A 14,106-nucleotide genomic window follows, 5' to 3' on the forward strand; every position below is an offset into this window, starting at 1 on the left:
GGAAAAGAGGGAAGATTCTGGAAAAGATAAGATGAGGGAGGGAGCTCTTAGAAGAAGATGGGAAGGGCTGGAGAGGAGAGGACAAGTGAGTGGTTCTATGAGAAAGTCTACGCTGCCCTGAGATTACATCAGCCAAGCTGGAACACTGTTGTACAGTCTGTGTCTGACGATTCTAATAGCTGGATTCCCTGTGGAGCTGTGGTCTGTTGTGTCTGTTGGTTCTTTTTCAGGGCCTTGTCTGCTCATGTTTCTGGCACTCATTGAGAGGTGGAGTTGTACTTTAAAAAATAATTTATGGAAATATTTTTAAGTCTAGGCTTGTGTTAATTATCCTCAAAAAAAGACTTTGGTTTATTTTGGGAAATGCTGGCAATCTGGGATCAGCTTACTTCAAGTTCAAGGCCTGAGGTTTTTCTGAACCACCAGGTACCGATAAACCTTGCCTGGTGTAAGCTGGCTTATTTCTGATTTACTCTTTCTCTTGTGGTTATGGGAGAGGTCTTTGGGGTCTTAGGCCATAGCAAACGATTGCTTGCCATGGAAGAAGTGCTATTAGAAATAATGAGAAAGTAGCGAATGGCTTGCTGTACATTCATCGTGAGTTGGTTCTGCCTTTCCTCTCAGACCTCTGCTTTCTCTTTCCTATCAGCTCTTGTTGATTGTTGATTCTGGGCTGTGGACTGAGGCAGGTGACGTGGGCAAAGGTCAGGGTGGGGTCACAATCAGTAGACTAGACAGAGAACTATAGAAATGGTTGAGTATAAATTCAATGCTGAGCTTTTAGAAATACCCTGAACAATCTAAACTCACTCTGATTCAGAGAGTCAACATGAGTCATGAGGGTGCCGTGGGCTGTGACATCTCCCACATCATGAGGGGACAATGAGGTAGGGAGAGGAGGTTAGGTGGTCCTTGCTCAAGCACAAAAGGGCCCAGGTCAGTGGGCTCCCTGACCTTGCTTTTCCCACCAGACCTTCTCTTGGCTGTGAAGGGGGCTCCCAGGAGCTGAGGAGGGCAGACTAAGTGCCATGACTCAAAATTGGAAGGGGCGGGGATGGTCAGGGTCTGGGATTTGATTTTATCCTGTTTTTAAGCTAATAAGTTAGCTTTAAAAAGCTAATTTGGGTAAAGAAAATATGGGGTGTACACACACACACACACACATATATACACACACAATGGAATATTACTCAGCTATAAAAGTAATAGCTTATACACACACACACACACACAATGGGATATTACTCAGCTGTAAAAGAGGAAAAAAATGCCATTTGTAGCAATATGGAAGGACCTGGACATTATCATACTAAATGAAGTAAGTCAGAAAATGAAAGACAAATACCATACGATAGCACTTATATGTGGAATCTAAAAAATCACACAAATGAACTTATTTACAAAACAGAAACAGATTCACAGACATAGAAAACAAACTTGTGATTACCAAAGGGAGAAGGTGGAGGAGTTGGGGATTGACACATACATACACACTACCATATATAAAGCAGATAAACAAAGACCTACTGTATAGTACAGGGAAGTCTACTCAGTGTTCCATAAAAACCTATATGGGAAAAGAATTGGAAAAAAGAATCAACATATGTATATATATATAACTGAACCACTTTGCTGTACACCTGAAACTAATGTAACATTGTAAATCAACTATACTTCAATATAGAATAAAAATTGGCAGAGGGGAGATGGTCATGATCTGGGATTTGATTTCACCCTATTTTTAAGCTAACAAATTAGCCTAAGTATTTCATGCACGCTAGTGGCAGACATTGATTTGTGTTTCACAGAGATGGGACTTTCTACCCACGGCATAGCACGGCCACTACCACATTGGCATGGACTCTTCTTGCCACTGGCAAGTCCCTTGAGGGTAACAGAGGGGCCTGAGATGGCCATCTGCACGGGCAGTGAGTGATGCAACAGAAGATAACCCTGAACTTGGGAAACCTGCTGTTTAAGAAGCAGCAGTGAGGGGGACACTTGATCTCATTCCTCAAGGTTGCCCTTAGCAAACAACCCTGAGAAATGAGCTGGGAAAATCGCGGCCCTGCTTCATCCACATGCCAGCAAAAGTGCCCAAGGGCCTTTCAGGTTTCATGGTAAATTCGTTTTCAGACAGAGGTGCTATAGGGGGATAACTTAAAATGTGCATAACCTTAAAAAGTTCTTACTTTCCATTTGCAGTCTCTAAACTTGGTGGTGAAAGCCCCAATTGTTAGGGTTCTGCTACTTGTGGGATCCCATCTGTCCAGTTAGCACGGCCTCCTTCACTGTTCCCTCCTGAAGTTTGCTGCCTCATTTCAACGCCGTGCATGTTTTCAATCATGTTCTTTGCATGCTCTGCTGATTTTGAAAGCAGTGTGCCCAGTGGCATGTTTGCTGATCTTGGCATTCAGAAAGCTGGGTTTAGGTCCAAGCTCTACCATTTGCCAAACAGGAGACCAACATGGCTGTCAGGCAATTCAAAGTTGGGGTAACATAATACCTTTCCTTTGTTTAGTGAAGTACACTTCAAGATGTTCATTTTAAAAGTCTAACTTCTCCTCCCAAAACGAGTTCCACTGCATTCTTTATCTCACTTAGGGACACCATCTATCTGTCCAGATTCTTATCTTCCATGCCTCTGCCTCAGGCTTGCAAGCTTTACCTTTTAAGTAGTGTTCTTTTCATCCTCTACTCTCTCTTCTCACTGACACTGCTCATCTTGATCATGTTTCACCTGGAATCATTCAATATTTCCCGCAGGAGCTTCTGGCCTCAGGTTCACTATCCTTCAGTAGAACCATTTTACTACTTACTGCCTGGTCTTTTCATTTCGCTCACTTCAAATACCTCTCATCCTTGTCCAGTCAAATCCCCTTACAGCGTGCTTTTTCCTTAAGTCCTTCTGTACCTTACCTGGTATTACGGTTACTTACTTATTTCTTGTATTTCTTAGCTCCCAGCATGGTGTTTTAAATCACTGAATCTTTGACGTTCTTCCTACCTGGAATGACAATCCTCTCTATCTAAGCCCCATTCCTTTAAAAACTCAGGTCTTCTAATAGCCAATGACATGATACAAGGAAAGGAAATTAGGAGTATAAAACTGGAACTCATATTATAACCCAGGAAAACTCAAAACAATCAATAGAAAAATTACTATAAGCAATAAGAGAATTCAGTAAGGTAGCTTGATCAAAATAGTATCCAGAAACATCCATCAAATGGGAGATGGAATGTTTCAGTGTATTATGGTACATCCATATAGTGTGATGTGATGGTGCAGTAAAAGGACAAGGGCATTTCCTATATCCTGACATGGAAATATTTCTAAGATATGTTGTTTAAAAAAGTTGCTTTACAATGTATATAATATGCCACCTCTGTAAAGAAGGAGGAGGGATAAATATATTTGTGCAAGGAAACTGTGTATGCAGGTCAAGAAGCAACAGTTAGAACTGGACAGATCCACTCATAGTCTGGAACAAGAGACTGGTTCTAAATCGGGAGAGGAGTACATCAAAGCTATATATTGTCACCCTGCTTATTTAACTTATATGCAGAATGCCAGGCTGGATAAAGCACAAGCTGGAATCAAGATTGCCAGGAGAAATATCAATAGCCTCAGATATGCAGATGACACCACCCTTATGGCAGAAAGTGAAGAAGAACTAAAGAGTGTCTTGACAAAAGTGAAAGAGGAGAGTGAAAAAACTGGCTAAAATTCAACATTCAGAAAACTAAGATCATGGCATCTGATCCCATCACTTCATGCCAAAGAGATGGGGAAATAATGGAAACAATGACAGACTTTATTTTCTTGGGCTCCAAAATACATACAGATGGTGACTGCACCCATGAAATTAAAAGACACTTGCTCCTTGGAAGAAAAGCTATGACAAACCTAGACAGCATATTAAAAAGCAGAGACATTACTTTGCCAACAAAGATCCATCTAGTCAAAGCTATGGTTTTTCCAGAGGTCATGTATGGGTGTGAGAGCTGGACTATAAAGAAAGCTGAGCACTGAAGAACTGATGCTTTTGAACTATGGTGTTGGAGAAGACTCCTGAGAGTCCCTTGGACTGCAAGGAGATCCAACCAGTCCATCCTAAAGGAGATCAGTCCTGGGTGTTCACTGGAAGGACTGATGGTAAAGCTGAAACTCCAGTACTTTGGCCACCTCATGTGAAGAGTTGACTCATTGGAAAAGACTCTGATGCTGGGAGGGATTGGGGGCAGGAGGAGAAGGGGACGACAGAGGATGAGATGGCTGGATGGCATCGCTGACTTGATGGATGTGAGTCTGAGTGAACTCCGGGAGTTGGTGATGGACAGGGAGGCCTGGCATGCTGCGATTCATGGGGTCGCAAAAAGTCGGACACAACTGAGCGACTGAACTGACTGAACTGAAAATGGCCAAAAAACACACCAAATTTATGGTTACCAAAGAGGGTGGCGGAAGGGTAGATTAGGAGTTTGAGATTAGCCCTCTGCTAGCAAGTTCCTACTATACAGCACAGTTCAGTTCAGTTCAGTCTCTCAGTTGTGTCTGACTCTTTGCGACCCCATGGACTGCAGCATGCCAGGCTTCCCTATCCATCACCAACTCCCAGAGTTTGCTCAAACTCATGTCCATTGAGTTGGTGATGCCATCCAACCATCTCATCCTCTGTCATCCCCTTCTTCTCCTGCCTTCAATCTTTCCCACCATCAGGATCTTTTTCAATGAGTCAGTTCTTTGCATCAGGTGGCCAAAGTATTGGATTTTCAGCTTCAGTCTTTCCAAGGAATATTCAAGACTGATTTCCTTTAGAACTGACTGGTTTGTTCTCCTTGAAGTTCAAAGGACTCTCAAGAGTCTTCTCCAACACCATAGTTCAAAAGCATCAATTCTTCAGTGCTCAGCTTTCTTTATAGTCCAACTCTCACACCCATACATGACCTCTGGAAAAACCATAGCTTTGACTAGATGGATCTTTGTCAGCAAAGTGATGTCTCTGCTTTTTAATATGCTGCCTAGGTTTGTCATAGCTTTTCTTCCAAGGAGCAAGTGTCTTTTAATTTCATGGGTGCAGTCACCATCTGCAGGTATTTTGGAGCCCAAGAAAATAAAGTCTTTCATTGTTTCCATCGTTTCCCCATCTCTTTGGCATGAAGTGATGGGATCAGATGCCATGATCTTAGTTTTCTGAATGTTGAGTTTTAAGCCAGTTCTTTCACTTTCATCAAGAGGCTCTTCAGTTCCTCTTAGCTTTCTGTCATAAGGGTGGTATCATCTGCATATTTGAGGTTATTGACATTTCTCCCATAAATCTTGATTTCAGGAACCATATTCAGTGTCCTGTAATAAACCATAATGTAAAAGAATATGAAAATATATATATATAACTGAGTTACCTTGCTGTACATTAGAAACACAACATTGTAAATCAACTTCAATAAAAAATTAAAAAAATAAGAATCTATAAAATGAAAATATACATACTATATTTGGGGGAGAAAAAATTCATATACATAAGTGGACCCTTGCAGTTCAAATCCATGCTTTTTGAGCCAACTGTCCACACACACGCGCATGCGTGCACACACACACACACACACACCTATACATATAAAATACATGCATAAATGTTTCAGGAGAAGCATAGTTCATGCTACACAGCTTCTCTTCAACAGGGCACAGATGTTCTTTCTCCAGCCAGGATTTAGGCAGGTAAGAAGTAACTTGGACTTCAAAACACGTGGCTGCAAACTGGAAGGCAATAGAGCAAATGTTGCCCTTAGAAACATGTTACTAGATTCACATGTCTTCAAAATAGGGACATTTTACATCCAAACCAAGGTTTCTGGCTTTTTAGAAAAATTAAGGCATCTGGCAATACGAGGCCTGTATTACAGCAGACAGGTTTCCAAGAGGCAGTGCTGAGTGTCAGCGTCCCTTTTAGAAGTGCTGCTGCTGCTGCTAAGTCGCTTCATTCGTGTCCGACTCTGTGCGACCCCATGGATGGCAGCCCACCAGGCTCCACCTTCCCTGGGATTCTCCAGGCAAGAACACTGGAGTGGGTTGCCATTTCCTTCTCCAGTGCAGGAAAGTGAAAAGTGAAAGTAAAGTCGCTCAGTCATGTCCAACTCTTCGAGACCCCGTGGACTGCGGCCTCCCAGGCTCCTCCATCCATGGGATCTTCCAGGCAAGAACACTGGAGTGGGGTGCCATCGCCTTCTCCATTAGAAGAAGTGAGCTCCCCTCATTTCACCATAGGCCCCCAACTTCTGGCACTCACCACCCCAGCCCCCACAAGTCCTATTTACGCTACTTCTCTGTCTTACGTGGGTATTTAAATTGATGATTTCTCACCTAAAATGTTATTTATCTCTCATACTTCAGCATCTATGTTTCACATTTAAACAATAGGTCTGCTCTGTACCCACCTCAGGTAAGTTAGACTCCTGGATTAGCATATAGTTTTACCCTTGTATTATAAAAAATGGCAATGCCCTCCTAGACTGCTGTGTTGTTTAAGTTCTCAGGAAGATAAATGTTCTATTTCAAACATATTCACTTCCCTTCCAACTTATTTCCTCATCTTAGAGACGTTTGTTAGTGTGTTTTGATAGACATCTTAGAGGAGTTAAGATATTGTGAAAACTGATCCTGAATAAATTTTCACTTAGGTTTTGTTTGGCTGTGTATCCTTTTAGGTTTCCTTATTGGTTTATTTCTCTGAATCTTAGATTTTCCTCCAATTTTTGACATCCAGGCAAAGGTGGATGAATGCAGTTCTGAAATGACAATGAGATAATCAGACAATCAGAATTAATTGGCAAGAGAGATGGACACGGCTGCTCTAGGGAGAGCCACCATGGTTTGAGGAATGCAAGGGCTTTTCTCTACAGGATGACATTTTTCTTTCCTGAGCTGCTGCTGCTGCTAAGTCACTTCAGTTGTGTCCAACTCTGTGCGACCCCATAGATGGCAGTCTACTAGGGTACACTGTCCCTGGGATTCTCCAGGCAAAAACACTGGAGTGGGTTGCCATTTCCTTCTCCAATGCAGGAAAGTGAAAAGTGAAAGTGAAGTCACTCAGTCGTGTCTGACTCTTCGAGACCCCATGGACTGCAGCCTTCCAGGCTCCTCCATCCATGGGATTTTCCAGGCAAGAGTACTGGAGTGGGTTGCCATTGCCTTTTCTGTTCCTGGGCTAAAGGATGAAAATGGAAAACTCTTACTACTTCTATTCAGGAACTGAAACTCACCATATTTATCCCAAACATCTCCTTTGATTCTCCTACCTAAGTTGGCTAATGGTCTCTTGGTATTACGCTTATATTCCCTATGTTGTTGTTCAGTCGCTAAGTCGTGTCTGACTCTTTGTGACCCCATGGACTGCAGCACACCAGGCTTCCCTGTCCTTCACTATCTCCCAGAGTTTGCTCAAACTCATGTCCATTGAGTCAGTGATGCCATCAAACTACCTCATCCTCTGTTGCCCCTTCTCCTCTCACCCTCAATCTTTCCCAGCATCAGGGTCTTTTCCGGTGAGTTGGCTCTTCCCATCAGGTGGCTAAAGTTTTGGAGCTTCAACTTCAGCATCAGTCCTTCCAGTGAATATTCAGGATGGATTTCCTTTAGGATTGATTGACTGGTTGGATATCCTTGCAGTCCAAGAGACTCTCAAGAGTCTTCTCCAGCACCACAGTTTGAAAGGATCAGTTCTTCAGCACTCAGCCTTCTTTATGGTCCAACTGACACATCCATACAGGACTACTGGAAAACCATAGCTTTGGCTACAGAACTAGATATTTTCTGTTTGTTGTAGAGTCACTCAGTCATGTCTGACTCTTTGCGAACCCATGGACTGCAGCACACCAGGCTTCCCTATCCATCACTAACTTCCGGAGTTTACTCAATCACATGTCCATTGAGTCGGTGATGTCATCCAACCATCTCATCCTCTGTCGTCCCCTTCTCCTCCTGCCTTTAATCTTTCCCAGCATCAGGGTCTTTTCAAATGAGTCAGCTCTTCGCATCAGGTGGCCAAAGTCTTGGAGTTTCAGCTTCAACATCAGTCCTTCCAATGAATATTCAGGACTGATTTCTATTAGGATGGACTGGTTGGATCTCCTTGCAGTCCAAGAGACCCTCAAGAGTCTTCTCCAATGCCACAGTTTAAAAACATCAATTCTTCAGTGTTCAGCTTTCTTTATAGTCCAACTCCCACATCCATACACAACTACTGGAAAACCATAGCCATGACTAGATGGACCTTTGTTGGCAAAGTAATGTCTCTGCTCTTTAACATGCTGTCTAGGTTGCTCATAACCTTCCTTCCAAGGAGTAAGCATCTTTCAATTTCAGGACTGCAATCACCATCTTCAGTGATTTTGAAGCCCTCCCAATAAAGTCTGTCACTGTTTCCATTGCTTCCCCATCTTTTTGCCATGAAGTGATGGGACCAGATGCCATGAACTTAGTTCTTTGAATGTTGAGTTTTAAGCCAGCTTTTTCACTCTTTTCTTTCACTTTCATCAAGACGCTCTTTAGTTCTTGTTTTCTTTCTGCCATAAGGGTGGTGTTATCTGCATATCTGAGGTTACTGATATTTATCCCAGCAATCTTGATTCCAGCTTGTGCTTCTTCCAGCCCAGCATTTCTCATGATATACTCTGCATGTAAGTTAAATAAGCAGGGTAACAATATACAGCCTTGACATACTCCTTTCCTGATTTAGATCCACTCTGTTGTTCCGTGCCCAGTTCTAACTGTTGCTTCCTGACCTGCATACAGATCTCTCAAAAGGGAGGTCAGGTGGTCTGGTATTCCCATCTCTTGAAGAATTTTCCAGTTTATTGTGATCTACACAGTCAAAGGCTTTGGCATAGTCAATAAAGCAGAAATAGATGTTTTTCTGGAACTCTCTTACTTTACTGAGGATCCAGGGATGCGGGAAATTTGATTTCTAGTTCCTCTGTCTTTTCTTAATCCAGCTTGAACATCTGGAAGTTTACGGTTCACGTATTATTGAAGCCTGGCTTGGAGAATTTTGAGCATTACTTTACTAGCGTGTGAGATGAATGCAATTGTGCAGTAGTTTGAGCATTCTTTGGCATTGCCTTTCTTAGGGATTGGAATGAAAACTGACATTTTCCAGTCCTGTGGTCACTGGTGAGTTTTCCAAATTTGCTGGCATATTGAGTGCAGAAAGTGAAGAGGAACTAAAAAGCCTCTTGATGAAAGTGAAAGAAGAGAGTGAAAAAGTTGGCTTAAAGCTCAACATTCAGAAAACGAAGATCATGGCATCTGGTCCCATCACTTCATGGGAAATAGATGGGGAAACAGTGTCAGACTTTATTTTTTTGGGCTCCAAAATCACTGCAGATGGTGACTGCAGCCATGAAATTAAAAGACACTTACTCCTTGGAAGAAAAGTTATGACCAACCTAGATAGCATATTCAAAAGCAGAGACATTACTTTGCCAAGGTCCGTCTAGTCAAGGCTATGGTTTTTCCAGTGGTCATGTATAGATGTGAGAGTTGGACTGTGAAGAAAGCTGAGGGCCGAAGAATTGATGTTTTTGAACTGCGGTGGTGGAGAAGACTCTTGAGAGTCCCTTGGACTGCAAGGTGATCCAACCAGTCCATGCTGAAGGAGATCAGCCCTGGGATTTCTTTGGAGGGAATGATCCTGAAGCTGAAACTCCAGTACTTTGGCCACCTCATGTGAAGAGTTGACTCATTGGCAAAGACTCTGATGCTGGGAGGGATTGGGGGCAGCAGGAGAAGGGGACAACAGAGGATGAGATGGCTGCATGGCATCACTGGCTTGATGGACGTGAATCTGAGTGAACTCCGGGACTTGGTGATGGACAGGGAGGACTGGCATGCTGCGATTCATGGGGTTGCAAAGAATTGGACACGACTGAGCAACTGAACTGAACTGGAGTGCAGCACTTTCACAGCATCATCTTTTAGAATTTGAAATAGCTCAAATGGAATTCCATCACCTCCACTAACTTTGTTCATAGTGATGCTTCCTAAGGCCCACTTGATTTCACATTCCAGGGTGTCTGGCTCTAGGTGAGTGATCATATCATCGTGATTATCTGGGTTGTGAAGATCTTTTTTGTACAGTTCTTCTGTGTGTTCTTGTCACCTCTTCTTAATATCTTCTGCTTCTGTCAGATCCATACAATTTCTGTGCTTTATTGAGCCCATCTTTGCATGAAATATTCCCTTGGTATCTCTAATTTTTCTTGAAGAGATCTCTAGTCTTTCCCATTCTATCATTTTCCTCTATTTCTTTGCATTGATCATTGAGGTAGGCTTTCTTATCCCTCCTTGCTATTCTTTGGAACACTGCATTCAAAGGGGTTTATCTTTCCTTTTCTTTGTTTTTTGCTTTCCTATAGCTACAACGTATTTGTTGACTTCCAACATGAAATATTTCAGTGTCTCCTGCCATTAGGATAGCTACAGAGAATATAGGTCTGAGCCAAGAATAACCTAGTCTGTAAGAACCATCACCTCAAACTCCTGGAATTTTCACTTTGAAATCCATGTAAGGGAGCAGCCTGGTGATGAATCTGTAACACAATGGGAGAGATGCCAATAAACAGGTATAAACAGAATGCTGTGAGAACACGAGGGAAGGAATAAATTATTCTGCCAGGTTGCCAAGAGATGGTTCTTGGGAGAAAGTTAACAGGATTTCAAAGTATGACCAACAGATGTGCTAAGCAGATTAAGACAGGTGACTACTCCAGGTAGAGGAAAGAGCCTGTGTAAAACTCCCAAGTCTGGATAGGTACAGAGCCTATTGAGGAAACAATGGGAGAGCTAGTATGGCTGAAGTGGAAAGCAAATAATACCAGAGCATTTATAGTCCATTATAGTGAGAAATGAGCCTAAACTCAAGTAACGGTAGACTGGATGCAGGAGAAGGGTTAACCTCGGGACATAGGTGAGGGAGGGAGGAGCAGTAGGAATTAAGTGTAACTGAAGTTTGCACTTGGGGAGCACTTCTGTACTCTGACACTATCACTAGAGGAGGAAAACCCAGGGTGGACAGGTCTGGGGTCAGCCGGCAGGTTTGGACACTTTGATCCCATTGAATGACTCCTCTGGCTAAATGTTAATGGATGTTCTTCATTTTCATTTTCTGATGTGACTTTCCCCTTTTCTTCTGTGAATTTTTTTCTGTCATTTTCGAAGACATCACTCTCTTGCATTTCTTCTTACCTATCCAAACCCTCCTTCTCAAGCATGCAGACAATATCTGAAGGAGGCTATCTGGAATAGGCTATGGTTCCCATCTCTTGCCTATGCTCTCTTACTATGGTAATTTCCCATTTTACAGCTTCTCAATTACCACCGAAACTGGTGACTTCCAATCCCATGTCTGCACCCTTCATCTCCCTCTGGATTCCAGACCTTTTTGTGCAACTGCCTACTGAACATTTCCACCTGGGTGTCCTACAGGCACCTCAAACTCAACGTCCAAAACTGCGCTCGCATCTTCCCAAGTCAAACCTGCTCCCACGTATGTCTCATCTCAGCGGATGACTCCTCCATCCACTGGGCTGCCCAGGCTCCTCACAATTCTAAGTTTCACGGGACCATGTCAGTCTCGGTCGCCGCTAGCACAGTGAGTGGCCCACCCATAGCAGATGGGTGTGGGTGCAACAAATGAAGGAGGCGGATCGGGTGCTTAGGGTTCTGACTTCTGTCAGTCTTCCTGGAATAAAAGCCATTCTCTACCCTCCTCCTATCCCGTTTTGGTCTGAGTTGATCAAACCGAGCACTATTTGCTTTAGAAAGACGTCCCTAAGTATCATCCCATCTCCCTCCATGATCTGCTAAATGCTGTAATTTCCTGCATATGCCCCAGTCATAGTTCATAGCAAATGACTTTCACAGCAAGTTCATCCACCAACTCCCTAAAGGATGAAGTAGGTATCTTCTTTATATCCTACTCCCTACTTGCCTGATGGAAGGAAGCAAAGAAGGAAGGACAAACTGACAGGAATTCTGCATTTAAAAATGAGTATGGGGCTTGGAAGAAGTCTATGGCAGAGACAGATGTGAATTATCCATGGTGATGCCACTGGGGTGATTGCTTCTGCCCTGAAGGATGTGTGAGGGACACACGCTTCCATGTCTGTAGGAGCTGAGATGGAAGGTGGTCTCCAGTAATGAGTAACAAGGACTGGCAAGAATGTTCCTATCTAAAAAACAATTACTTTGAAGAAGTGCTAGTCCAGGGTAGCCAGATCTTCTGATCTCTCTTTCTTTTCCCAAAAGAAATCAGAAATAAATATATTTCTGAACAAGAAATCTCCTACATTTTAAAGGCTGGTCAAACTAAAAATGGAGAAGCCAATGGTAACCCACTCTAGTACTCTTGGTTGGAAAATCCCATGGACGGAGGAGCCTGGTAGGCTGCAGTCCATGGGGTCTCGAAGAGTTGGACACGACTGAGCGACTTCACTTTCACTTTTCACTTTCCTGCATTGGAGAAGGAAATGGCAACCCACTCCAGTGTTCTTGCCTGGAGAATCCCAGGGACAGGGGAGCCTGGTGGGCTGCTGTCTATGGGGTCGCACAGAGTTGGACACAACTGAAGTGACTTAGCAGCAGCAGCAGCAAACTAAAGAATGTAAAAGTTGCTCAGTCCTGTCTGACTCTTTGCGAACCCACAGACTATACAGTTCATGGAATTCTCCAGGCTAGAATACTGAAGTAGGTAGCCAATCCCTTCTTCAGGGGATCTTCCCAACCCAGGGATTGAACCCAGGTCTCTTGCATTGCAGGCAGATTCTTTACCAGCTGAGCCACCAGGGAAGCCCAAGAATACTGGAGTGGGATTGAACCAGGGTCTCCTGCATTGCAGGTGGTTTCTTTACCAGCTGAGCTACCAGGAAAGCTGGTCAAACTAAACATTAGGCCAGATTCAGGCTTTAACTTGACAAATTGTAATCTCTAGTACAAAACATTGAAGAATGTTGACTTTTAAACCATCAGATTGTGGAGAATTCCCTGGTGGTCCAGTGGTTAGGATGCTGTTCTTCCATGGCAGAAGGCATGGGTTTGATCCCTGGTCAGGGAATTAAGATTCTGCATGCCACATGGCCAAAACCAAAATGAAACACTTATCAATTTTTGTATATATTGAAAATGAGACAGAGGCCACATTCAAAAGGGAAAAGTAAAAAAGCAAATGGGAAGGTCTATCTATAAGAACACCCTCATCAGTCGATAGCTGAGTTAACTTAGGAAACACATTTGAAGAAAATGGAAAATTTATAAAAGGTGTCGTTGAATTGAATATTGAATCAGGTTCTTGATTTGATTTTGGAGTAGGAATGAGCTGTATATGAAAGAGGTCCAGTACTGAAAAACGAGGGATTTGTTCAATAGTTTTTTAGGTCCTTGTGTTATATTCAATAACACTGCAGAAGAAGCGAATCTCATAGAATCCAAATTCGAAAGTGTATCTAAGTCACTGAGCTCTCTGCTCACCTCAGGAATGAATTGTGCAATTTGGGAAACTGATTTTAATAAAGAATTGGACTATGTTTTAAATTATATTAAAATTACTTTTACACTTTGAACATTATAAAAAAACCCATATGAACTAAGTACTTCATTAAATCCTATTGCAAACCTATGAATTATTTTTATTCTCATTTTTTCACACTAAGAAACAATTGATTGGAAAGGTTTGTTCATTCATTCATTCATATGACAAATATTTATTTGATTTAATATGCTGGGCATACAACAGTGAACAAAGCAGACAAAAAAATCCCTGCCTTCATGGAACTTATTCTCCTGGTAAAATCAAGTAGTCACAGAGACATAATAATTAGCCTTCCTTTCAGACACAGAGTTGTCCTTGAATCCAGGCCTCCTGTTAAATCATTTACAAAACATCCAGCAAGTGGTCAGTACTCTAGCAGTAGCAGTTTTGAGGAGCCAGCAGGGGGCAGACCTACGACAATGGAAGTTCTCAGCGCAGCTAAGTAGCCTCCGGCCCTCTCCCCAGCTTCACGACCTCAGCAGAGAGCCCTCCATGCAGTCTGTGACAGTGGAGATTATATCTG

The sequence above is a fragment of the Oryx dammah genome, unplaced genomic scaffold (assembly GCF_014754425.2).
Source record: "Oryx dammah isolate SB20612 unplaced genomic scaffold, SCBI_Odam_1.1 HiC_scaffold_20, whole genome shotgun sequence".
Taxonomy (NCBI): Eukaryota; Metazoa; Chordata; class Mammalia; order Artiodactyla; family Bovidae; genus Oryx; species Oryx dammah.